Below are 27,032 nucleotides of genomic sequence, written 5' to 3'. Positions count from 1 at the left end.
GAAAGTGAGTACAACAGCTAGCTAGCCCTAAGGACTATCTTCCTGTGGGCACTGGCCCATTCAGCATATCCTGCAGATGTACTGAGGGCCCAGGACTTGAACCCTTGGATTCCCGGGGACTAAGAAGGGAACATGAGCCTCAAAAAATGCAATAGCAGCCCCAGGGCAAGAATAGATTGGTTCTACCGTCCTAAGGAAAGAGCTGATCCGTCTTAAGGGTTTACCCTGTGCAGGGCTACTTGCATTGTAATAGGAGAGTCTCAGAGAGTGCAGACCCTTCCAGACCAAAGGAACAAATGAATCTCTTATGAAAGATTATCAAGCCCTGTGGAAGAGGGGAATCGGGAATGATTTAGCAGGCAGAGGTCAGCCTGGCTTCCCAGGAATCCTCTTCTATAAGAAGCTGCTGGGTCAGCTCATCATTAAGCTCTGCCATGCAGGGAAAGAGGGCTGTTGTGCCTGAGAGCACACCTCTGGGCTTAGGAAGTGCAGACTGGGCAGGGCACTGAGGAGGCCATATGGCAGCATCCCCACCAGCCCCAGCGAAGCATCCCCTTAACCCCAGGCCTGGCCAGCCCTCTAGCACACTGCCAGATCCAAGTCCACTAGAGAACTCGATTGGGCTCAGGCTGCCACCCCCAAGCACTCAGGTATTGGGGGAACTGAGTGCCAACCCTGGAGAAGCCTGCCCCTCTACAACCCCAGGCCAGGATGGAAACACCCAGGGTCGACCACAGCCTGATCCCGGGGGTCTGCCCACATAAGGCCTCCAGCTAGTGTAGTCTCCCTAGGTTTACCCTCCCATCCAACCCATCACTGCCACCACATTAACACCCAGGCACTTGCTGGTACAGCTGGTGGGTGAACTCTATCACTGCATGTGGTGGCCTCACCCATAGCTGCCTCTTGGTAAACTTGGCGTGGCTGAGGCACAGCTCTTAGTCACTGAGGACTTACTTCTACCCAAAGTTTCCTTCGCCCACCCCAGTCCTCCCCATCCATTGGAGCCAGGAATTCCCTCTCTGAAGGGCCAAGTGAGATTCAAAGGAGAAGTCAGTTCCCAAGCCACCTAGCCAATAGTGGGGTTGGAACTTGCCATCAGAGCCTCAGCCACAGAGAAAGAAAGCTGCCAAGAAGCTGGAAGCTGGACCCCAGGGGGCAACGGAGCCTTGTAGCTGCCCCTGGCTGTGTGGCGCCCCCAACACCCACGCAGCCCTGCAACAATGCCTGAACTAATTCCATCCCATTCTCCTTTAAAAAAGAAACCCTGGAAATAATTACTTCAGTCAGACATTATTTACTTAAGTAATTCTTTACTCAAACGTCTTTAGGCTTTATTTTACTAATACTACATAATTACGTAATTGTGTAATTAGGAAGAAATTAAATGACAAATGTTTGCTGAGAACAAATTGAAAAAAATAGATCCTTTATTTCCCTGAGTGTTCTCAGTTCAGTACATGACATCTTCTTCCCCCTCCTCCCGTTCTTCCCTCTGGTCTCCCCACCCTCCGAGGTCTCCCCACAGAGGGGATCTAGAAGGCAGACTCCCTGGACAAATAACAGCAGGTGTGGCATCTTGAGCCTGATGTAGATCTGAAATGTCTGTCAACTAACCTGTGTGTCTCTCTACACAGCCTGACCTCTGTGGCACTGGAGTCAAGCCTTCTCTGGTTTGCTCTTTCTGTCTCTCAGCCCGGGAGACCCATGAGCTCCAACCCACGGCAGGCCTAGGAAAGTGAGTACAGCAGCTAGCTAGCCCTAAGGACTATCTTCCCGTGGGCACTGGCCCATTCAGCATATCCCGCAGACATGCTTTCAGAGGCTGCCAGGTCCTCAGACTGAAAGAGAAGAATGAGGCGTCCACCAGGTTGAAAGGGAGGTCAGTGTGGATCTGCTTCACCAACTTCACAGGAATCCATAGCGTCTGCCCCAAAAATCTACCCAAGAAGGAGGCATGGCATGCACCCCAGGACTAAGCTGCCGGTGGAGGGGAATCCGTTCACATAGACCACCACGCCTCCATCCCTCCTTCCTTTCTCCAGCCTCAGCAGCTGTGGAAGCCAGTGGAGCTTCCTGCGGGTAAAAAATTCAATCAATCAACCACCCACCCAACACCCGTGGAGCATGTCTTTTGTTCAAGTTCTGAGGGGGACACAAAAGAGCAGGCAGGCCACAGCTATGCTCATTAATACGTCAGCTGCTTGGAACTTGGCATGTAGAGCTGTGTTATTCACAGCAGAAAGTTTCCTAGGCCAGCCTGCCAAAAAAAAAAAAAAAAAAAAAAATCACTACTAAATGTCCCCAGCATTCAGTGCCAGGAAGGAAGAGTACTCTTGGGTACTCAAGATTGCTGAAGCTCACGTCCTATCTCCAACACTTGCAGGCTGTGGACCTGGATGAGTGACTCCATCTTGCTATGCCTCCATTTTCTCATCGGTAAAATGAGAACCATGAACACGCTACCAGATTCTTGTGAGGATTAAATGAATCTGTGCAGTGAGACACTCAGAAGAGCACCAAGTGTTCAATAAACAGCAATGATGGTCTTCAACGTGTCACTTCAGAAGCCAAGCCATACAGAATAGAAGGGTGCTGTGGAGGCCAGTGCTGGAGACTCCTCCCCACCTTCAGCAGCCCCAGCTGATTGTGACTTCAGAGCTCAGGGCAGGGCTGGCAGAGGAAGAGTCTGGGAAAGACAAGAAAAGCAAAGGGACACCGTGCCCAGGGGAAGGGGCATGGAGCCCTGGGAGAGGGACTTCCTGACACTGAACTGCCCAAACAAACTTCTACTAGGGGCTTTTCACTTCGGGGTTCAATGGTAGAAAAGAATACGGTGTCCCCAGTCTGACAAACTTGAAAATACTTTCTGACAAGGGAACAATTATACACTGTGGGTGGGGATGCAAATTAGCTCAGCCCCTGTGGTAAGCAGTTTAGAGGTCTCTCAAAGAACTAAAAATAGGATTACCGTTTCACTCAGCAATCGAACTGGGTATTTACCCAAAGGAATAGAACTTCCTGGGTCTATATCCAAAGGAATGGAAATTACTGGGTATATACCCAAGTAAATAGAAATCATTCCGCCAAAAAGACACCTGCACTTGTATATTCATTGCAGCACTATTCACTATAGGAAAGACATGGAATCAACCCCGTTGCCCGTTAACAATGGATTGGATAAAGAAAATGTGGTACATCTATACCATGGAATACTACACAGCTATTAAAAAGAAGGAAATTAGGTCCTTTGCAGCAACATGGATGCAGCTGGAGGTCATTCTCCTAAGTGAAATAACATAGAAACAGAAAACCAGATACCACATGTTCTCACTTGTAACTGGGAGCTAAACATTGTGTACACATGAACACAAAGAAGGGGATAATAAACATTGAAGATTCCAAAACAGGGGAGAGGTGGAGGGCAGTAAGGGTTGAAAAACTATCAGGTACTATGTTCACTGTTTGGGCGATGGGATTATTAGAAGCTTAAACCTGAGCATCATGCAATATACCCAGGTAACAAACCTGCACATGTACCTCCTGAATCTGACATTTAACAATAAATAAATACATTTTAAGAAAAAAGGAAAATATTTTCTGAGGTTAACTTTTCCTTCTTTCTCCACACCATGGAGAAACAAATAAGATATTAAAGCGACTACTTCCTCTGATGTCACTTTTCATTAGTTTCGTAATGAAACTACAAAAAAAGAAACACAAAAACCACATACAAGTGCTAATGGTGGGTCTTGGGTATCCACGGAGGTGAAGTACTTCCCACTGAGGTGAAGGACCCAGCCTTCTGACCATCTCAGGCTAGAGACAGGGCCTGCAGGAGGGGGTGAGGGCCACGATGGACACAGGCTGGGCACTCTGAGCCCTTTTGACAAGCAGGAGAAACGATGGGCCAAGGAATTTGACCTCCCTGCTCCCCAGTCCTCTCCGTAGGAGAGAGAGCATGCGCTTCGGAGTTTGAATCTCGGCTTAACAGCTTGGTCTCTGACTGACCTTAGGCAAGCTGTTGGGCCTCAGTTTCCTCATTTATAAATCAGATCTTATAAAATGATTAAATGATCTTTCACAAGAATGTTAAAAGGATTACATGGAATACTGCATTATAAAACACTTAGCTCAGGGCTCTGGCACATATTAAGAATGTAATAGATGGTAATTCATTTATTCATTATTATTATCATGATTATTTCATGGATCCACCACCAGTCCTGCTGCCATAGATCAGATCTTAGGGGATGTCAGGTTTGGGAGACTAGGGAAGGGGTGGAGTTTCAGGCCATTGCAAGCAACAGTGAGGTCTATAGAAGTGAGGGGAGGGGAGACCAGGGAGAGAGCAAATGAAAGAAAATTCGAAGCAGCTGCAGAAGATAGGGCAGGTCCAAGCCCCGTGTGTAGTCCCTGGCTAACCAGCCTGGGCCGCTGTCCCCATGCACTGCCCAGATGTAAGAGACAGTTGACTGGCTGAGAGATCTCTGCGTGAGACAAACCCACCCATGAGGGAGAAATTCCAACCACCTTCTTTCCAGCATCCTCCACAAACATTCTTATTTCCACGAGCCCCTTTGAGGTCTTTAACTTATAATCTAAGGGGATAAAATTTGCTCATATTCTTTCACAGGCTAGCGTCAGAGAACTGCATTTTTAAGATTTGCTGTCATAGGCTGGGCACGGTAGCTCACGCCTGTTATCCCAACACTTTGGGAGGCCGAGGCGGGCAGATCACTTGAGGTCAGGAGTTTAAGACCAGCCTGGACAACATGGTAAAACCGCATCTCTACTATAAATACAAAAATTAGCTGAGCATGGTGGCAGGTGCCTGTAATCCTAGCTCCTCCGGAGGCTGAGGCAGAAGAATTGCTTGAACCCAGGAGGTGGTGGTTGCAGTGAATGGAGATCATGACACTATACTCCAGCCTGGGCAACAGAGTGAGACTCCATCTCAAAAAAAACCAAAACCAAAACAAACAAAAATTTGCTGTTTTAGTGTTCAGTAAGCCTAGATGCCCATACCTCATCCCCCTACTCAGGTGTGGTCTGGGTGTGCCCTATGTGATGTTAACCAGGGCGCTTGCTCTGGTCAGGCTCCCACAGCTTGGGAATTTAGCCAAGAGAAAGAGGTTCCTCCCAGTGAGGGGGCTTTGCTTCCTCAGATAATTTCCATGACTCGTTCTGCAGCTGAGTTAGTTCTCACTGGTTTTCTTTTGCTCTGCTCTGCTCAAACTCTCTCAGTCACCCTCTGCATTTGCCTTAAGACTGGGTTTGGTGTCCTGTCCAAGCTCTCCCAGCCTGGCCCTGATTTTGCCTTTGCTGTTGCCCCCATGGTGAGTCAGCTGACTCCCAGAGGCCTCCTCAAACCCTGGCGGAGGGCTTCCTAGTCTCACCTCTGTGTTCTCCTTTCCAGGCAGCCACAGGATTGGGATGGAGCAGCAAAAGAGCTAAGAAAGCCAGAGTAAGAACAGCCACACCCCTTCTGTCTAGGTCCAATTTCCATTTTAATTCAATGTGATGGATATTTATAGAGTGTCTAACACGGGAGGGCTCAGAACCAAGTGTGTGCGCGTGTGAGTGTGTGTGGGAGAGGGAGTGTGTGTGCTTTGGGAGGTTCTGTGATGGGATAGATGGAGACTCATCTTTGTTGGCTTATATCTCATATCTTAAAAAATGAAATTCAGAACTGCTTTGAATGTTCTACAGTATCGCACCCCATCAATACTGATCGATAGATGAACTGAGTTTTTGAATTCCAGGGTTTTCTCAGAAGCTGGGTCCCCAGGGCCCAGAGGGAACCCTAGCCCCTTAGCTCTCAGCCCCTCCAGTCTCCATGCTAATCCGTGGCTTTGCCTCCTGTGGCTCTCGGACTGAGAGCTGGAGGTAATCATGATAAGTCTGCAATTAACAAGGCCTTCCTCCTCCTCTAACCTTAACAAAGACAGAGACAGCCAGCACAGGGGCTGCACTCACCTCCTCCTCTGCACTATTTGTTAGCCTCACGGATTATTATTGGAGGCACTGCAGAGCTAATCACCTCCCTGGTGGACACTCTGCCTCCCCCTGGCTCCTGCTCCTACATCCTCTGCATTTGACCTGGCTTCCCAGGGTTCCCTGGCTGCTTGCTGGCTGCTCCCAGGGAGGAGCAGAGGTGAGCCCACCTGGGCAGGACTGGGGGATCATCTCCCCCAGGAGGGCGGCCTCTGCCCTGAGCCCCCAAGGAGAGACACTGGTACGGGTAGGGGGAGCGGAGGAGGAGAGGGGAGAGGAGAAGAGAAGGAGAGGGAGGAGGAACTTTGGAGAGGTACTGTAAGCTAAGCTGCCCTGGTGCTTATTCGACTCTAGTTAAGCCCTTGTTAGTACATTCAGGGGGAAGCACACTGGGAGAGGGAGGAAGACCAGAGGATGGCAGAGCTCCCCTCCCATAAATCAATGAAGGGTAATGGAGGAGGGTAATTAGCATTTCTCTCCCTCCCCAAAAGACTGCAGAAGAGAAAACAGACTTCAATTCCAGCTGAAGGAATTTAAGTAGCCCAGAGAAAGAAGTGCCTCCCAGTGAGGGGGCCTTGCTTCCTCAGATAATTGCCGTGGTCCCTTCTGCAGCCGAGTTAGTTTTCACCAGTTTTTATTTTTCTCTGCTCTGCTCAAACTCTCTCAGTCACCCTCCCTGGGTGGGAGGAAATCCACACCCAGGGGCCTGACATTCAAGGTCTGCCCTTCCCACTCCAGGGAACTTTCTTGGCCTATCCAAGCCTTAGCCTTCCTGAGAAGCCAGCTGGGTGGCTCTAGACACAGATGTCCCCTCCTGGCTCTGGCCTTGCGTTGACCTGGCAATCCCAGGCCTGCTCCTGGTGTAGATCCATGTCTTACATATCTCTTGAGTTCCCTCACTCCTGGCTGCAGTGTCTTACACAGAAAAGGTGCTTAGTGGATATCATGTGCTTAACATAAGGGACAAAGTAAGTCCTGGTGTTCTTGTCAGTTGTAGGATGATAGCACCAGCTTCAGTGCAACAAGGGAGAAGAACAAGAAAAAGAATAATTCATTATAGGGTCTTTACCTCATTTCTTCCCTGGGACTGCCTTATTCAGTAGACATTATTATTTTTATTTTACATTATTTGCAAACTGAGGCTTGGAGAGGCAATTTGCCCAAGGCCACATAGCCCCTAATTGGCACAACTATGGGATACGAATTGAGATCTAAACCCCAAACCTAAATTCCCTTCACCATAGGCTGTCTCCTTGGTCGAAACCCCCTTAGATATGAGGTCAATTTGACCTACATTTCTAAGTTTTAAAACTTTGCACAGGATTTTCAAAAGAAAAAAAAAGGTGGAACAAGTGGAAAGGATGCCCGACATCACTAATCATGAGGAAAATACAAATCAAAACCACAGCGAGACATCACCTTACACCCATTAGAGAATGGTCACGAGACGGGGGAAGAGAGAGAGAGAGAATTTCCATGGCCCCTTCTGCAGCCGAGTTAGTTCTCAGCAGTTTTTATTTTTCTCTACCCTGCTCTAACTCTCTCAGACACCCTCCCTAGTGGGAGAAAATCCCAACCCAGGGCCCGACATTCGGGGTTTGCCTTCCCCTCTCCAGGGCACTCTCTCGGCCTGGGTTTGAATTTAAGGCCTGGATGAGGTCTTAGAAAGGAGATTCTGACACAAGCTACAACATGGATGAAACTAAGGACATTAAGGTAAGTGAAATAAGCGAGAGAGAGAGAGAGAAAGAGAAAACAATAACAAGTGTTGGTGAGGATGTAGAGAAATTAGAAAAGTATAACACTTGTGCCCTGCTGGTAGAAATGAAAATAGACACAGTTGCTATGGAAATGGTGTTGGTTCTTTAAAAAATTGAAAATACATTGCCATATGTTTCAGTAATCCTACTTCTGCATACATACAGAAGAATTGAATGCCAGATCTTGAAGAGAGATTGCATGTCCATGTTCATAGCAGCATGACTCATGATAGCAAGACACAGAAGCAACCCCGCTGCCCATCGGCAGAACAGCGTCTAAGGAGAATGTGGCATATATGCACAGTGGAATATTATGCAGTCTTTAAAAGGCAACTCTGACACATGCCACCACATCAATGAACCTTGAGGACATTATGCTAACTGAAATAAGCCAGTCACCAAAAGACATACACTGTGTGATTCCACTTACATAAAATGCCAAGAGTAGTCAAATTTGGAGACAGACAGTAGCAGAGGGGTTACTTAGAGCTGTGTGGAGGAGAAGGGGAGTTATTTCATGGGTATAGAGTTTCAGTTTTACAAGATAAAAAAGTTCTAGAGATTGGTTGCCCAACAATGTGAATATATTTAACACCACTGCACAGTGTATTTAGAAGTGGTTAAGATGGTAAGTATACATGTTATGTTATAGGCTGGTCATGGTGGCTCATGCCTGCAATCCCAGCGCTTTGGGAGGCCGAGGAGGGTGGATCACCCGAGGTCAGGAGTTTGAGACCAGCCTGGCCAACATGGTGAAACCCCAACTCTACAAAAAATACAAAAACTAGCTGGGTGTGGTGGCACACACCTGTAGTCTCAGCTACTCCAGAGGCTGAGGCAGGAGAATCGCTTGAACCCAGGAGGTGGAGGTTGCAGTGAGCCAAGATTACACCACTGCACTCCAGCCTGGGCGACAGAGAGACTCCATCTCAATAAATAAATAAATTTATTTTATGTTATATGTTTTTCACCACAATTAAAGAAAAAATTTCTTTTTAATCCCTCACTCTCAGGGAGCTTACATTCCTGTACTCTGAAAGGCACACCAGTTTACATCCCTGTGATTGTCTCCTTCTGGGCCCCCTCCTCTTTCCGTGGGTAGGAGAGGCTGTGCAAGCAGCCATCAGCACACATCTCTCTGTCCTGCATGTTCCGGCCGGGCTACCCCTCCCTGCACATCTCTGCACATCTCAAGCTGGGGAGGAAGGTGCCAGTAGGCCCAGCTTACTCTCACTGGCGCCCCCTGAAGGGCAATCATGATGACATCAAATAGCCCTGCTGGAGGCTCCTCGAGGGCACAATGCGGTTTCATGGCAGGGAAAACAGAGGCTCTCTCTTCTTGCCATTCCAGACTCTCCTGGGCAAGGAGTTTGTCGGCTTGTCACAGATCACCTGAGGGTGTGCAGGTGTGTGCTTGTGTGTGCTCCTCTGTGTGTGCATGCAGCACCCAGGGCTGGGCGGGAGGATACTTCCTGCAGGACCCCCAGATTCAGCCACCTGCCTGCAGGCTACCACACAGCCTGGCCTCTCCCCAGAGAGCCCGCCTGATGCTAATTGTTTGTTGCTCAACTGCAAATGCAGCTTCTCCACCAAAGTCTTCTCTGTCCAGATGTTGTCATCGGCCAGCCCCATCCGGCAGGGCTGGCCTGGGGTCTGGCTCTCGCCTGTCAATCCTGACATCTTCAGTGGATAATGGAACGCAAGGATGTGAGAGGCAGAGCAGGTGCATGCTAATGAGGAGATCAATTTTAATTATGATTTTAATTAAACACCCGATCCAGTAGGAAATATGACAAGAACTATGCTGGGGCTGTGCAACCTGAAAGAAGGGAGGGGAATGAGAGTGGGAGGCACAGGGAAAGAAAGGTGCCTCTAGGCCTCCTCAGGATTTAAAAGAAGTAAAGGGCAGAACTACTGGGAAATAGAGAAAAACCTGTGTCACCTGAAATTCGCACATAGTAAGTCTTTTCCTCTAAAGAGCATTCAGATGTCTAGACTTCTGGACGACAGAATCTTAGCAAGGAGGCCTTGGAGATGGACAGGCTCCACCCTTCATTTCACATGGGGAAACTGAGGCTCAGAAGGGAGCTAGGATTCTCTCATCTGCCCCCATAACTGTACATGCTTCAAACAGAGTATTTATTGCACAACAAAATCATGAACTCTTCACGGTCTTCCTGTTGTCTATATCAAGCGTTTATAATGTCCCAGAGTTCTTTGTACGATGCAAGCCCCCGGAGGGTGAAGCTACTTCTGCCCAGCTCTCTTTGCATAACATTACAAGCAAGTGGACACGGAGGATTGTTGATGCTCACAATGGTGGTGCCTCCTCTACTGCAAAAAGAATTGTATATAATAAAGGATCTTCTCCAAACTCCACATTCCATTCCCACTCAGGACAATCCCTGATGAGCAGCAGGCACTCAGGGAATGTTTGGGCCATGAATCAGTACGTGAAGTAAAGTCTGTAACATTTAATAAGTCAGGAACAGCACCCAATTACCCACTTTTTTTTTCCAGCTTTATGAATGTGTGATTGACAAATAAAATCGTGTATGTTTAAGGTGTACAATGTGACATTTTGATATATGTATATATACAGTATGAAATGATTCCTACTATCAAGCTAATTAATATGCCTGTCATTTGACAGTTACATTTGTGTGTATGTGTGTGTATATGTGATGAGAACACTTAAAACCTTCTCCCATAGCAAAGTATATTTTGAGTATATAATACAGTATTATTAAATAAAATCACTATGCTGTCCACTAGCTCTCCAGAACTTTTTTATTTTATAACTGAAAGTTTGGACCCTTTGGCCAACATTTCCTCTTTTCCCTCATCCTTCGGCCCCTGGTAGCCACCCTTCTACTCTGTGCTGAGTTCAGCTTTTATATCCCACGAATAAGTGAGATCATGTGATATTTACCTTCCTAGGTCTGGGGTATTTCACTTAGCATAATGTCCTCCAGATTCACCCATGTTGTTGCAAATGGCAGGATTTCCGCCTTTTTTAAGGCTGAATAGTATTCCATTGGGTACATATGCCGCATTTTCTTTACCCACTCATCTGTCAGTGATACTTAGGCTGTTTCCTCTTGGCTACTTGGCTACTGTGAATAATGCTACAGTCAAGATGGGAATGCAGATATCACTTCTCAGCTGTTCTTAAGCCAGGCTATCAGATTTCTCAACATTGCCCTGATGGAAGAGAGCAATGTGCATGTGTGTGTGTTCTGTGTGCCTTGCCATGTATGTGGCAGCAGATGATAGGAACTGATAGGAGGAGGAAGCTCAAGGGGGCAAAGGAATTAATTCTATAAAATACTTAATAATTGACAATTACAGAATAATGCAATGCAGAATTGCAAATGACCTTATAGATGGGTGCTAACAAAACTTTATTTATTTATTTATTTACTTACTTACTTACTTGTTTTTAGAGACAGGGTCTCGCTATATTGACCAGGCTGGTGGTCTTGAACCCCTAGCCTCAAACCCGATCCTCCTGACTCAGCCTCCCAAAGTGCTAGGATTACAGGCATGAGCCACCACATCCAGCCCCAAAACTCTTTACAATGATGAAAATGTCTGATGTCTAACCTGTCTGATACAGCAGCCACAGGCCACACATGTGGCTAGTGAGCATTTGAAATGTCAGCTAGTGTGACTGAAGAGCCACATTTTTTAACACATTTAATTAAAATTAAATTCAAATAGTCACATGTCGCTAGTGGTTACATTGTTGGACAGTGCAGCTGTAGATCACCTAATTAAATTTTTTCTTTGGTTAGCAGAAGAAACTGAGGCCCAAAGAAATAGCGCTTGGGCATCACCCAAGCTTATCCATTGGACTTCACAGGATAGACTCAATCGTATCATGACTCAATCGTATCAAGACTCAATCGTATCATGACTGTCCGGTGCATTCATGGCGTGCTTGTTCCACTTACAGAGATGTTAGCAGAGTCCCTCTATGAGGCCCAGGGATAAAGGCCAAAAAGATTCAACCCAGTTCCTCAGGTAAGTTTGGACTGGAAGAGCTGGAGGCAGGGGCAAGACCTTGGGGAAAATAACCCAACTGCTGCTTCAGTCTCTTCTCTACCACCACCAATGCCCCAGCAGGACGAGCCCATATGGTTCCCTCCACCCAGGTAATGTGAGGTCTCTCGCACCTCATCGCCTGCAGCTAAGGTCTCATAACTGGCATGAACAGAAAAGCCGAGATTGGAGATGGTGGCAGAAGTCAATTGAGATTAGATGCGCATGTTCCGTGGTTAACAAAAGCACAGATGCTCCAGAGCCACTTCTTAAACCCGATCATTTTCTAAGTACTCTCCCGTCCTCCCTTGCTGCTGCCTTCCAGCCTACCCCCAGCAATCCGCCACCCCCAGGGGCCCCGGAGAGGTATCGATTGGGCTCTTTCTCCTTTTGCATGTTATGACTCAATATCAGTTAACCCTTTTCCATAATGAATGAGGTCATTTGTGGAAGGAATGGAGAAAACAGAGACTCACGGCCTCACTTTAGCACACCCTCTCCCCTTCTTTACTTCTCCCTCATGTCTCCTCTGCTGTTGGCTTCCTTATTTGGGCCGCCAATAACAGAGGTGAAGTCAGGGTACCCACAAATCACCCTCTACAGTCAGAACACGAAGAATGTCCATTGTCAAAATACATTTCAGGCTCCCATGTCAGGGACAGAGAATCAGGGAAAAGCATGAACTGTGAATCGCCAGAGAATTCCCCCAGCCTACCCCAAGGACCCCCATTGTTGGAGCAATTGAATTCCAAGCTTCAGATGGACTCCGATTCTCAGACTCAGGGAGCTAGTTCACCAGGGCCACCTTCTTGAAAAAGATGAGTTCAGCATTATCTGTTCCTTTTGAAGAAGTAAGGGGTGGAGAAGGACAGAGATGTAAGCAATTTCCACCTGTGATTCTAAAAGTGCTTTCTTCTTCAGCCCGAATCTGAGCAGTTTCCATGTCAGCCACACTGACAGTGCAAGCACACTGTCCCCGGACCTAGAGTCTGATTTGTACACGCAGGAGCCTCCAAGGAGGACAGAGACAGCCTCACGATAAATGCAGCGTTCTTCCTGGGAAGAGAAAGACCCTGCCGAGCCACTCCTGCCTGCCTGTCCGAGACCTGTTAGCTGAAACAGACAAAAACGTAAGAGGCAGCCTGTTGACCTGCTGGGGCACAGGGGAGCCAGGAGCACACAGGGAAAGAAGGAAGCCACGTGGGGAGGCAGGCTATGAAGCCATCAGCAAGGAAAGGGCCAGGGAGGGACACCTGCCAGAGTTGGCCCTTCTCGCTGTAAATGGGGTCTCAGTTGGAATAAAATTCTCTTTGGAAAAAAACTGACAGGGTGGTTTTTTGGCTACCACTCAGCAATTCCCTTTGCACCTTTCTTAAGGAACTCCTTCTGGGAAGCAGCCCACGTGTTAAAGGAACCAACCAGCCCACTCTTGTTGAAGCTGGCCCCTCGTGCCTTCTTCGGTCCATTTCAGCAGTCACTGGACATCTACTCTGTACTTTCTTCTTTCTCTTCACCACAGAGGACCTCTTTTCTTGCTAGCACAATGCCTATTTCTCTCTTTTTTTATATTGTATTTTATTTTTTGTAGAGACAGGTCTCACTATGTTACCCAGGCTGGTCTCAAATTCCTGGCCTCAAGCAGTCCCCCTGCCTTGGCTTCCCAAAGCACTGGGATTATAGGCATGAGCCAATTTGCCCAGCCCCTATTCCTCTTTTCATTGGATTCCACCTCTGGTGAACAATGGCTGTGGATACTGAAGGTGGCGGAGGGAGGCAAAGGCGGGAGCAGAAATTGAAGCAGAGGAGGGCTATGGCAGCACTATGTCTTTTAATTGGTATTCAGATTCTTGCCTGACTTGGTTTTGTCCCCAGTATTGGCCTGACTCCTAAAGGCAGCTTGCATTGGGTGACCTTGAGGGTCCCTAAAGGTAAGGGCTGAGCTGCAGAAGCATTGGACAGCTCCCCCAGCTCACTTGCCTCTACTCAGTCTACTGGAGGTGCCTCTGGGCCCCACACAAGCTCTGAGTAGGCACACCCACCACCTACCTGCAGGGCACTGCATTCAAAGCCAAACAAACCTGAGACACTCCGTGTTATCTTAAACTGCACACCCACACAGTGCTCCTGGGAGCATCCAGGATGGGAAACAGCAGAGGTGAAGATTTCAGCCTGACAGCCAACGAGACCCACATCTTGAACAAATATGTTTCTTCTCCTGCTTCGGAACGTCTGCCCAAGCCCAGCAATTTCATCATCTTTTGCTGCAGTTAGCAAGCCCTGGCCAACACGCAAGGAGTTTATTTGCACTGATAACATCTCCCATCACCCAAGACCTTCCTGCCCAAGGTCACCATAGAGCCTGTCGGCAGGAATCCTTTTCTGGCCCACTGCTCTGTCATGTAGGGTGGGGGTAAGGTGTGAATGGAATTTCTTGTCTCTCAATTTTGAAGATGTTATAATCTAGGTCAGAGCTTAAGGAAAATCCTGCCAGTTAGAGAAGAAATCCAGGTGGAGCCATGGCATCCTCTTCTTTGAGCTTTTCTCACACTGACCACAGTAAATCTATCAACCAATACTTAGTGAGGACCTATTACAAATGAGGCATCACAGAAGACCCAAACATGTGCACATCAAAATTCCTGCCCTCACTAGAAGAAATCTACACTTTTTTGAGGAGATGCCATTCAGGGCACATCAGGAGCCATGCAAGTGTGAACTGCAAAACCCCAGGGAGTACATTCACATGGAGTGCAACACAATGGCCCTGGATGTAACCATACGAACGAACGTGTTATTCCCAACGGAAAGAGGTACGAACTGTTATTCCCAACGGAAGGAGGTACTCACCAAGTGCTGTAGAAATCATCGAGGAGGGAGAGGTCATGTGGGGTGACAGGATGGAGGGACTTCAAAGTCCTGGGGCTTGAGTTTCACCTAGAAGGATGATCTGGATTTAGCTGAAAGGAGATTGGTGCAGAAGACAGTCCAGATGTGTAAAATCCCTAGAGGTAGGGGTCTGGTCAGAAAGAGCTGGTAAAAGCTCACGAGATACTTAACAGAATAGTTTGTCTGGAAAGGAGAGTTTGTGTGGAGTAGAGGAAGGAAACCTGTTTAAAAATATAAACTGAGGGCCAAATACCACTCAAGGGTCCTTGGCTGAACTCTGTTCTACTACAGAACCAAGTCCTAGATCTTTCTAGAGATGAGAGGATGCTGGGTGGAGTTCATGGATAGGGTTCAGATCCAACTCTGTGGCAGCACCTTCAAATGGATGCTCATCTAACGTGGGCAGCAGGCTCTTGTGCAGCTCCCCTCCTGAGGACTACACCCCCACTTTTCCTCACTGGGAGCCTAACATCTGCCATCTAATCACTGTGGGAGCAAGCCTTTCCCATTCACTTCAGTTCCATTCTTTACAGAAGAGCCTTTCCTCATTTTCCTACCTCTAAACCCATCACCTTCTCTAAACCTGTGCCCATCTTCCCTCCCTCCCCTTCCTCCCATCCCAGTGGAGGCAGAAGCTAGCTGGTCCTTCGATGTTCCAGATCTCAAAACACTTCAGGGACTTGTTGCATTGATTATGCCCTCCCACTCTAAAATTTTCAACTTCCCCTCCCTACTTGAACTTTCTCTTCATTATTTAGATATGCTCTAGAATCTCCTATCTTAAAATTGAAACCTTCCTTAACCCCACACCAACCTCTAACAACTGCCCTATCTCTGTATTTACTATCTTCCCCACCAAGCTGCCCAACAGCCTTGTATACAGATGCTTTCTCCATTTTCTTACTTTAACCCACATCATTGTGTCTTCCACAGCTGCCCCCCACCATGCCACACACACACACATACACACACACACACACACACACACACCCCACCAAAACTACTTTTGCCAAGACCACCGGTAACTCCCAGGTTACTAAATGTCATGAGCACTCTTTAGGGTCTTCATCCTACTGAACTCTTCAGTAGTATTTGACCAGTTAACCCCTCCTTCCTTTTTGAAGCACTCTCATCTTTCTGTTCCTATGATGTCACTGTCTCCCAGTTTTCTCGTCTCTTGCTGTGCTTTTTGCAGCCTCCCCTTCCTTGAGCAAACCATACTAACTCTTTACTATTTGTACAAGTCTACACACTTTATACTTCTAACTGCTTTAGTCCTCAAAACAGTCCTATGACATAGATGTTACTATTTTCCCCGTTTTGCTAGAAAAAAAAACTAAGACACAGAGAAAAACTTTGCCCAGCTTACTTAGTAACTACAACAGACAAGATTTGAACAGACAGTTTTGGTACTGAGTCTGTGTTGTTTAATGCTACATTTTGCTGTCTCTTTACCTGTATTAGAATAGAATAGAATAGAATAGAATAGAATAGAATAGAATAGAATGGGTTGCAATAGCAAACAACCTCAAGATCTCAGTAGCTGGACAAGAGTCTATTTCTACCTCATATTTTATGTCCAGGATATATCTTCAAGGATTCTGCTCCACAAAGTCACCCAGGGACCCAGGTAATGGAGGCCCCAATAACTAGTAGCTGCAGAAAGGGGAGAGAGCAAGAGTGAGAGCGAGAGAGAGAAACTGGAACATTACATATGGGTTTTTGACTGTGATTTCCACTCACATTTCTTTGACTAGGGCTAGTCCCATGGCCCTACCTAACTGCAAGAGGGATGGGAAACATTGGGAAGCAAATGGAATACTTGCTGAGATATTGTATCTGCAGTACTAAACTTTATCTTTTTATTTTTATTTTTCAGAGACAGGATTTCATTATGTTGCCCAGGCTGGCTCAAACTTGTGGGCTCAAGCAATCCTCCCACCTCAGCCTCCTGAGTATCTGGAATTACAGACATGAGCCACCATTCCTGGCTCACAATACTAAACACTTGTTTTCTCCCCAACTTCTAGGTTCAAGGGGTACATGTGCAGGTGTGTGACATGGGTAAATTGCATGTCATGGGAGTTTGGTGTACAGATAATTTTGCCATTCAGGTAGATAATCAGCATAATACCCTATAGGGAGCTCTTCAGTCTTCACCCTTTTCCCATCTTCCACCCTCAAGTAGACTTCAGTGTCTATTGTTTTCTTGTGTTCGTGTGTACTCAATGTTTAACTCCCACTGATAAGTGAGAACATGTGCTATTTGGTTTTCTGTTCCTGCATAAATTTACTTAAGATAATGGCTTCCAGTTCCATCCATGTGTGGCAAAGGACATAATTTCATTCTTTTTTTGGCTGTGTAGTATTCCACGGTATATATGTACCATATTTTCTTCATCCAGTCCACCCCGATGAGCATCTAGGTTGATTCTATGTCTTCACTTTTGCAAAAAGTGCTGTGATGAACACACTTGTGCATGTGTTTATGGTAGAATGATTTCTATTCCTTTGGGTATATACAGTAATGGGATTACTGGGTCAAATGCTAATTCTATTTTAAGTTCTTTGAGAAATCTCCAGACTGCTTTTCACAGTGGCTGAACGAATTTCCACCCGGCCAGCAGTGTATAAGGATTCCCTTTTAACTACAACCTCACCAGCATCTTTCATTTTTTTTCTTTTTAATAACAACCATTGCAGTTATAACTTGTATTTCCCTAATGATTAGTGAGAGTGAGTGTTTTTGATATGCTTTTGGCCACATATATGTCTTCTTCTGAGAAATTGTATATAAATGCTGGAGATTCTTCAGACTCAGTCTTAGGCCCTCATCTTATTTTCCATACCTTTACTATTTATGTCATGAAACTTCATGATTTTATATATTTAGCCCAGACCTCAGCCTCATTTATGAGTACCAATCTTGCCTATCTGCTTACTTGACATCTTTAAAAGGTATATAAAAAACTTGTTAAATTTACATATTCAGAATAAAACCCTTAGAGCTCTCGCTCATCATAGTTTCTCTCCTCCCCTAACCTATCTCATTTCAATAAGCGATATCTCCATATATTTTGTCATTTCTGCCAAAAATCTGCCTCCTCCTTTACTTCCCATAGTCAACCCGTAACCAAGTCTGGAGGAGCCTATCTTCAAAATAATGTTAAATTCACCCAGTTATCACCAGCACTGTCACTCTTGTCTAAACTGCCACTACTTCTTTCCTATTTCCATAGCTTCCTCCCTGCTCTCCCTATTTCTTTTCTGCTGCCCTTCTAGAACATTCTCCACACTGCAGCCAACCTAATCTTTGTAAAGTGCAAATCAGATTATGGATGATACCACTCCTTACCCCCTCAGTGGTTATCTATCTTGCTCAGGGTTGGGTCCAAAGTCCTTGAAGAGACCTACAAAGTCCCCCCCAGTTGAGTCCTCACCTATTTCCCCAACAACATCTTGTCCTATTTGTCCCTTCCGCACTACTTACCCGCCTTACAGCCCTTCTCTGAGTTCCTTGAATTTGCCACACACTTACCAGATCAAGCCTTCAGACATGCTGCTCTCCTGCTCTCTCATTCCTTAGAGTGCTCCTTTTTTTTTTTCTTTTCTTTTTTTTTGAGATGGAGTCTCACTCTGTCGCCCAGGCTGGAGTATAGTGGCATGATCTCAGCTCACTGCAACCTCCGTCACCCAGGTTCAAATGATTCTCATGTCTCAGCCTCCCGAGTAGTTGGGTTTACAGGCGCACACCACCACACCTGGCTAATGTTTTTGTATTTTTGTATTTTTAGTAGAGACGGGGTTTTGCCATGTTGGCCAGGCTGGTCTTGAACTCCTGACCTCAGGTGATCTGCCCACCTCAGCCTTCCAAAATGCTGGGATTACAGGCATGAGCCACTGTGCAGTGCTGGGATTACAGCTGTGAGCCACCACGCCTGGCCTAGAGTGCTTTTTTTCATCCTCTACGCCACAAAGTCCTTCTCATGCATGGGTCTCATCCCAAACGTTACCTCCCAGGAGAGACCTTTCATGAGACCTCAATGTAAATGTTGTCCTCCTGGTATACCATCTCATCACAACCCACTTTTTCTTTATAGCACTTGCTACAATTTGTAATTACACATCTATTTTGTGACTTTAACATCTTACTCTCATGGAACCATAGCTCTATGGAAGCTATGGTGAAATGTATTTTTGTTCACCATTGTATCCTCTGTACACAATGTCTGACATATGACAGGTTGCCAGTCAACAATTGTTCAATGAATGAGCCAATGATAAAATAAACCCCTACCCTAGAATACGTCTTCAGTGATCCGCAGATTCAGCCTCTCACAGAGTTAGCTTACCATCTCCCCATCCCCTCACTTTTAATCCATGTGGTTATGAAAAAGATCTTTTGTTGCCTAGGTCTCCAAAGAATGTGCAGAATTCGATGGCCTAGAATGGGCCCGCTGAGCCTGGCTCCTGAGGGGACCTAGGCAGCATTGCCTAAGGCTGAACTGCTCTGAGTCACAGACAGACTCAGCACGGTGAAGTTCTCTTTTACTCATTTTAAAAAAATGATTAATTAATAACTGACCTCCTTAGTCCAGTATGCAAGCTGACCCACAAGCTGACCCACCCTCCTTTCCAACTCTATTGCTGCTACAACCAATTGCCACAAACTTAGTAGCTTTGAACAACACAAACTTACTAACTTAGAGTTCTGGAGTTCAGAGGTCTGAAGTGAGTCTCACCGGCAGGGCCGCACTCCTTTCTGGAGGCTTGGAGGGGAAACCATCTCCTTGCCTTCCCAGTTTCTTGTATTCTTTGGTTCCCCTTCCTCCATCTTCCAAGCCAGCAATATCAGACTGAGCCCTTCTCACACTCTCTCCTCTCTGGTTCTCTCTCTTCTGCCTCTCTCTTCCCCTGACAAGGACCCTTATGATTTCACTGGGCCCATCCAGACAAACCAGGATAATCTCCCCATCACAAGATTAACTGATGAGCAACCTTAATTTCTGCTACAACCACTTTGCCAAGTAATTCAACATAGTCATAAGTTGTGGGTATTAGGATATGGACATCCTTGGGGGACCATATTCTGCCCACTACCAACCTCACTCCCTTCTGCTTCTCACTCCCAAACTCTACATTTTATCCACAAAGAACTTGAAACTCAGAATCATTATTCTGAAGAGCCAGGGTGGTAGGAATGAGGGCCTGCAGGAAACCTCACAAGTTGCCTTGGAAAGTTTCCCAAACGTGCTCTGCCTTCTGTACTCTCCATACCACAGATCATCACACAGCATTCCAAAGTTTTTCACCTGAAAAAATTTGGGTCATTGTGAGGATTCAATGAATTAACATTTGTACAGTGCTTAGGGAAGCAGGATAGTGGATGAAAAAAGAGCTTGCACTCTGGCTTCAGAAGTCTGAGTTCAAATCTTATTTATTTATTTATTTATTTATTTATTTATTTATTTATTTTGAGATGGAGTCTTGCTCTGGCACCCAAGCTGGACTGCAGTGGCATGATCTCAGCTCTCTGCAACCTCTGCCTCCCAGGTTCAAGCAATTCTCCTGCCTCAGCCTCCTAAGTAGAGCTGGGATTACAGGCACGTGCCACCACACCTGGCTAATTTTTATATTTTTAGTAGAGACAGGGTTTCACCATGTTGGCAAGGCTGGTCTTGAACTGCAGATCTCAAGTGATCCGCCCGCCTTGGCCTCCCAAAGTGCTGGGATTACAGACGCCCACCACCACGCCCAGCTAATTTTTGTATTTTTAGTAGAGATAGGGTTTCACCACCTTGGCCAGGCTGGTCTCGAACTCCTGACCTCAGGTGATCCACCTGCCTCATCCTCTCAAAGTGCTGGGATTACAGGCGTGAGCCACCACGCCCAGCCTTGGGTTCAAATCTTGATTGCCCAACGTTTAATAATTGTGTGACTCTAACAGATTATAAAATTTTTATAAATTCCCTCAAAACTTCTATTTCCTCAACTATAAAATGAGGATATCAAAAATACCCGTCTCACAAGGTTGCTGTGGCGATCAAATGAGGTAAGTCATGCAAAGCATTTAACATATAGTAATTGCTCCGGAAGACGAGATACTATGATTATTATACTAGAACCCCTAATAAATTGTAGCTTTTCTTTGTTGTTCCTATGCTTTATTTCATTCTTTCATCTGACAGATTCTCAAATCTCAGCTTAAACATTGTATCTTCAGGAAAACCTTCCTTCTCTTTCTTTCCTAGGCAGAAGTAGTTAATTATTTCCTCCTGTGCATTTCCATAACACCCAGCCTACATTTCTATTGTGGCATCAATACAATGGGTTGAATTAAGGATCTTGTATACCCCATCACCACCATACACATAAGAGATCATGAACTACTTGGGGGCAGGTTCCATGTCCCACCCATCTGTCTATACTTAGTGCCTGGTTCAGGGCCCAGGCAGTGGGATGTTGAAAAACTGTTTGTTGAGGCCAAGAGTGGTGGCTCATGCCTGTGATCCCAGCACTTTGGGAGGCTGAGCTGGGAGGATCACTTAAATCCAGGATTTCAAGACCAGCCATAGTGAGACTCTGTCTGTACGAGAGAAAAAAAAAAAAAAAGCCCAGGCATGGTGGCACACACCTGGAGCCCCAGCACTTTGGGAAACCAAGGCGGGAGGATCATTTGAGCTCAGGATTTCAAGACCAGCCTGGGCCACATAGTGAGACCTCACCTCTACTTAAAAAAAAAAAAAAAAAAAAAAAAAAATAGCTGGGCAGGGAAGTGCATGCCTGTAGTTCCAGCAGCTTGGGAGACTGAGGTGGCAGGATCTCTTGAGCCTGAGAGTTTGAGGCTGCAGTGAGCCATGATCATGCTGCTGCACTCCAGCCTGGGTGACAGAGCAAAAACCTGTCTCAAAAAAAATAAATAAAATAAAATAATAAAATAAAATGTTCGTTGATTGAATAAACATAAAATTCTATGTTACTACTTAGAAATTAGCGTAACATAGAATATTTATTAGCTTATTTGTCTAATCGTCCATAGTGTCACTCTGTTCTCAGTATTCAGAATGGTGACGTGCACATTCTTTGTTTCCTGGGAACAGCATTCCTTGGGGTTTGAGCAGAACTGGTCCCCAGGGAGGGCTACAGCAAGAAAGCAGGATTTCCCCTTGTCTAGTCCCCTTTCTAGAGGAGTCTTAGGTACTGTACCTCAGCCCACCACCCCTCACTGTCAGTTTAGGGGCTTACATTCCCTAGTTCAGCAACTTGGCCCCACAGAAAAAGTCTACCCCAAGCAGAACAGGGCTGAAAATCATATTTTCATGGGATGTCAAACCTCCTCTCTTACCTTAAATGAAAGGTATTATTTCTGAGAGGAGAATGTCACACTCCACCACCAAAATTCTGCTTCCTCGGCAAAAACCCCAGCAGTTTCTCTGCACGGCTGGCAGCTCTCCACTCAAGGCCAATGCTAGGAAATTCACCAGGCCCAACGCAAATCATGAGAGCATGAGCCCCTCTGTGATTAAAACAAGGGAAAGCAAACTCAAGGAGCATTTGCTGTGCAAAAACAGGAGAGGAGAGCAGGAAATAAGGTCCAGAGACACCACCCCAGGCCCTACAACAGGTCTTAACTCCTCTTGGGAAATTTACCCATCACTTTACCTAATAAGTAAATTATCTGCAGCTCAGCAACCTCTGAGCCTTCCCTGTAACAAGTGATATCCTTTCACCTTCATCTTTGGTATATATAAAAATATATCCTTCTTAGCTGCCAAAAAGCTATCAGTTCCTTGTCTCTAAGCAATTCATGCTGGAGACTGAGACCTTTTTCTGATTCACCCACATGGAACCTGCTCTGGGATAAAAAGCTTTGTATGGCGCTGGGGAGGGTGGAAAAGGTGTCAGCCAGTGACTGGATTCAAATCAATGGGAAACTGTCTATACTTTTTAATGAGTGAGAAGGACCAGGAGGAGCAGGTCAGAATGTGGCTTTCTGTCCCTTGAGCTCCCTGTTGTGTCAGCCTCCATGTGTGTGGCCTGGGGCCTGATCACGCTGTAAGTCCCTGGGAGTCCCAGGCGCACGGGCTGCTTACCTAACTGGCAGCTCTAAGCATGGACACCCGTCCACTGCGGCAATATCTTCCCAGATCCAGGGGATTCAGGTCCTACTTTTCCTCCCTAGCCATTCCCAGAGGCTCCTGCTTCCTGACAGAGATGTGAGTCTGCTTTGGGCATAACCCAGTTGATTAGCTCAGGAGTCCTGTGTCTTCTGGGTGCCCCGTGGCTGGTACCAACCTGTTCCATCCTAGTGCTCTCTGTGTTAAGCAGCTGGTCCGAGGGGCCAGATGTTTGCCAAGATGAATTGAGGCATTGACTTACGTGTGGCCTGCAAGCTGTCTTGGCAAGGTACCTCCTATCCAGATGTTCCATCACCCTGGCACCTGAGCCGACAGGGTGCGCCATAGCCTTGCGGAACCCTGGCTGGACTCCCTAGGGGGCCCGCCGCCTCCAGAAAACTTCCAGTGACAAAGAGTGTCCTCCTGACCGAGGACTCTCAACTCAGAAATCTCCAGCTTGCTCCTCCAGCACCTCAGTCCATTGCATGACTGGGGGCTGTATGCAAACATTTGCTTTGATTTGTAAAATGATCCATATAATTAGGGAAAAGAGTTAAATAAAGGGACTGATTTCAGAGAGCAGGCTCTTAATGACACTAATACCTGACAAAAGGGGTCATTATGATAGGCTAATGGGCCTTGCCTGGCGTTCAGCTCTCTCAGGACACAATCCAACACACTCAATTATCTGCTAATCAGGGCCATTTTGTCAGAGGTTATTGCCCTGAAGTATCAATTATAGGAACATTATTAATACTTTATGGAGAAACCACATGCATGAAAGTGTTAAACTCATGGGGCGAGCCCTTCAGCCCCCTCCTCACTCGGACCCATAAGATAACAATCTCTTTTTGCCTCCATTTACCTCCCCAACTGGGGCTTATTATGACCCATTGGGTCTGCTGTGAAGGAGCCAGGGCCATGATGATGTTCGCAATCCTGTCACCTGTGACCAAGTTGGCAATCCCAACTCTTAATGCCACCAGCTGGCAACAGTGGCTTAGCGCAAAGCCAAGGCATTACTGACTCAAGATGTGAGGGGGAAACAGGGAGCCACTGGGGCTGCCAGAACTAGAAGTCTCTCTCCCTCCCTCCCTCCCTCTGTGTGTGTGTGTGTGTGTGTGTGTGTGTGTGTGTGTGTGTGTGTGTTTCCCTCTCTCTTCCTTACTATCTGTCTCTCTCTTTCTTTCGCTCCCTCCCTCCCTTTCCTTTTCCTTCTCCTCCTCCTCCTTCTTTTCTTTCTCTCTCTCCTCACCCCCTCAATGTGGTCCTTTCAAGGAAATGGAGAAGAGATGGACAGGAGGCCCGCCACTTCAGAATACAGTCTGCTCAGGACACAGTCTACGCTGCTTCCTAGAACCCACTGCTGCATGCTGGACACACGGATTTCGCCTCTAAGGAGGCACCACCCAACACAGAAATGAGGAATAACTCTAAAATGTGTTGTGGTACAGAAGACAAAATGTGTTAAGAACTTTAGAGCCAGATCAGTCCTGATTCAAATCTCTGTTGTACCACTTGCTGGCAGCAGGATTTCAAGCGAGTCACTCAGCCTCACTGGGCTCTGGTTTTCCAATGTCCTGAGAGGCAGTGTACCATAGTGAAGGAAAAAATAGGCTTCAGGATGCTGGCTTTGCCACTTACTAGGTGTCCAAGCTTCAGTGAGTTATTTGGCCTCTTTGGACCTCAGTTTCTCACATGTAGGGCAGAGATGGTTACATCCATATGCGAGAGCCCTGGTGAAGTTTAAACAATAATGTGCGCACAAGCGGTGCGCAGTACCGGGTACATTTCATTCACAGGGAGCGGGATGCTAACTTTGAGGTGGGGCTCTGAGGTTGAAATGTTTGTTACTAAATAAATAAGGATCCCAAACACTCAGAAACAGGAAGATCTCTCTGCTCCTTCACCCTTGAATAATTAAACAATTGCCAGCAGGACAAGGGTTTACTGGTTTTTCCAGCTGGGAAAGAGGGTGGTAGTGATCCCCTGAAAGTCCATCCAGTGTTCTGGCATCCTGGGAACGTGCCCAACCTGCCAGGGGGAAGCCGCCTTTCGGGAATGGATGGGACCCTCCACACCCGTGGCCCAGCAGGCCTAGATCTGCCTGTTACAATCAGGACAACTTGCAGAAAGAAGACGGTGCCTCGTCAGGATCTCCTGTAATCTGATTTATGCAGTTTAATCTCATAAGAAAAAGGAAGCAAGAAGAGATAGGAGAGTCTGCTCTGCTACTTAATGGTCTCTCTCATCTTTGTCAGCTTTACTCTGTGGTTAAGGAAGTGGAAATGTAAAATGTGGTTGTGTTCACGCATTCGCCAATAGTTGCTGAGCACCTCCTAAGAGTTAGCAATGTGATCACAGTCTAGAAGCGGGAGACCAACTCAAGAACAGATCAGTTATATTGGAGTTTGATCTACAAAAGTATCTATCTACATGCCTAGAGCTTCCTGTAATTCCCGGTCAAGCTAAAGGAATGTGAATTATTCCATCTGGGGAAATGAACCGAACCACAGAAATGCAAAACGCTCAAGTGTTAGGAGAATTGTCAAAACTGGGTGGTCATCTCCCGCTCAACTGAGCACAGACCTCAAAGAAACAAATTTCAGGTATAACTATGAGGTTTTAGGCCAAGAGGCTTAGCCTACACATCAATAAAAATGCAGGAACAGGCTCTGCAGCCTCTTACCTGGAGACGAGAGAACCAGCAACTGAAGGCACTTGGTTGACCTTAGCAGAATCCAGTCCAGTGCAGAGGGATGACCAGCACTACAATTCTGTGTCCACCTGGTATGGCCAGAGAAAAGGGAACCAGCACTTACAGGCAAAAGGCCTCGAAATCCTGCCTGTGACAGCCTGACCCAGGGTTCAGGGGTAGGAAGTGTAGGTGGAAGGAATGAAGGTGCTGAGAATGCACCCTCCTGACCCTTGATTATGGCTTATAAATGTGCCGTTTGGTGGGCCTGGGTAATTAGTGTTTGCGTTAAGCAGTTACGGGGTTAAGTGCTACCAGGGGTTTGATCTGGGCTGACAGAGTCTGAGCTGCAGAGTGGGGTGGTTGCCTAGCAACACCACCTGTAGCACATTAAGCAGCCAGTCAGCTTTGTCAACTTCTAGCAGAGGCTTTGTAGAGCGGATGACAGAGAGGAGGAAGGTGTGTGGGGCACAGAGGTGGGAAGCTGGACAGTGGGTCTCAGGATGCAGGAGGGTTCTGGGGAAATCAAGTGTTTGTGTGAATTCCACAAGAACAGCTTTATGTCTATGTTCCTCAAGCAGGAAGCAGGTTAACAGCTCCAGGTGTGACTCCAGGACAGTTATCCTCTTGCTGTCACCTGTTCCTAAAACCCTCACAGCAGCAGCTGAGTGAAGTAGGAACCCCCCTTCCTCAACCCAAGCCCCCTCTCAAATAAAGTGCCTTGGATTGGGTGATTGGAGAGGGGGGGATGAGGGAGGAGTACTTTCATGGTTTTGTTTTCAGATTCAAGAGGAATGGGGGATATTTCTGCTGACCTGTCTTTGAGACAGCAACCACAGAAAACAAAGCAGAGACCCTGAGAGAGTAAGATCTTTGTCACCACCTTCCCTTCACACCTCCCATGCACTTCTCTGGACTTCATCTCATGCATGCCTGAGATATGGCTGGAAAAAAAGAATAGATTCGAGGAAGGGTAGGGAGCTTAGCGATATTGCTGCTGCCTTGGTAGTATTCACGGCCTAGCTAACCTCCCAGATTCCCAAACTGCCTTTGAGTGGCGGTGGAGGGATAGAGGGGTGCACCTTCTAAGAGTGGGCAACCCAGAATGAAGCACTAGCAATTGGGTGGCGTGGGATCAACTCCACTTCTGTCACTTGTAAGCCAATAGCCTTTGGCCGATAACTGTCCTGAGACTCAATTTTCTCATCTGTAAAGTGGAGGATAATTATATGTGCTCCACTTACATTATGAAGATCAAAGGAGGCCGTTTAAGTAAAAGCATGCTACGAAAGCTATAAATCCTCCTACATGTATAAGGTATTAGTATTACAAAGAAGATGCCGATATATCTGCTCTTTCGGGATGGCCTGAGCCATCTGCTGTTTGGCCCACAGCGAAGAGCAGAGGAGCAGCCACGTGGCTGTGTTGCCGGGTAACTTGGTGGTGGAATGGCTCTGAAAGGGGGCCTATTCAACTCTGCTATTCTAGGTTCACTGGTTCAAATCCAGCCCTAGGCCAACAATTACTGTAATC

General features: G+C 46.6%; 1 long non-coding RNA gene across 1 annotated transcript; it reads right to left on the bottom strand.

Moving 5' to 3' along the window:
* Positions 1-11,264: 11,264 nt before the first annotated feature.
* Positions 11,265-26,037, bottom strand: LOC139357376 (uncharacterized). The gene is made up of 3 exons (XR_011610363.1): positions 25,494-26,037; positions 14,649-14,735; positions 11,265-12,914 (listed from the first exon to the last, which is right to left on the bottom strand). It is a non-coding gene; the product is annotated as an uncharacterized lncRNA (long non-coding RNA).
* Positions 26,038-27,032: the final 995 nt, after the last annotated feature.

This window comes from Macaca nemestrina, chromosome 12, assembly GCF_043159975.1.
Source record: "Macaca nemestrina isolate mMacNem1 chromosome 12, mMacNem.hap1, whole genome shotgun sequence".
NCBI lineage: Eukaryota > Metazoa > Chordata > Mammalia > Primates > Cercopithecidae > Macaca > Macaca nemestrina.
This window is presented reverse-complemented; position numbering and strand designations above follow the sequence as displayed.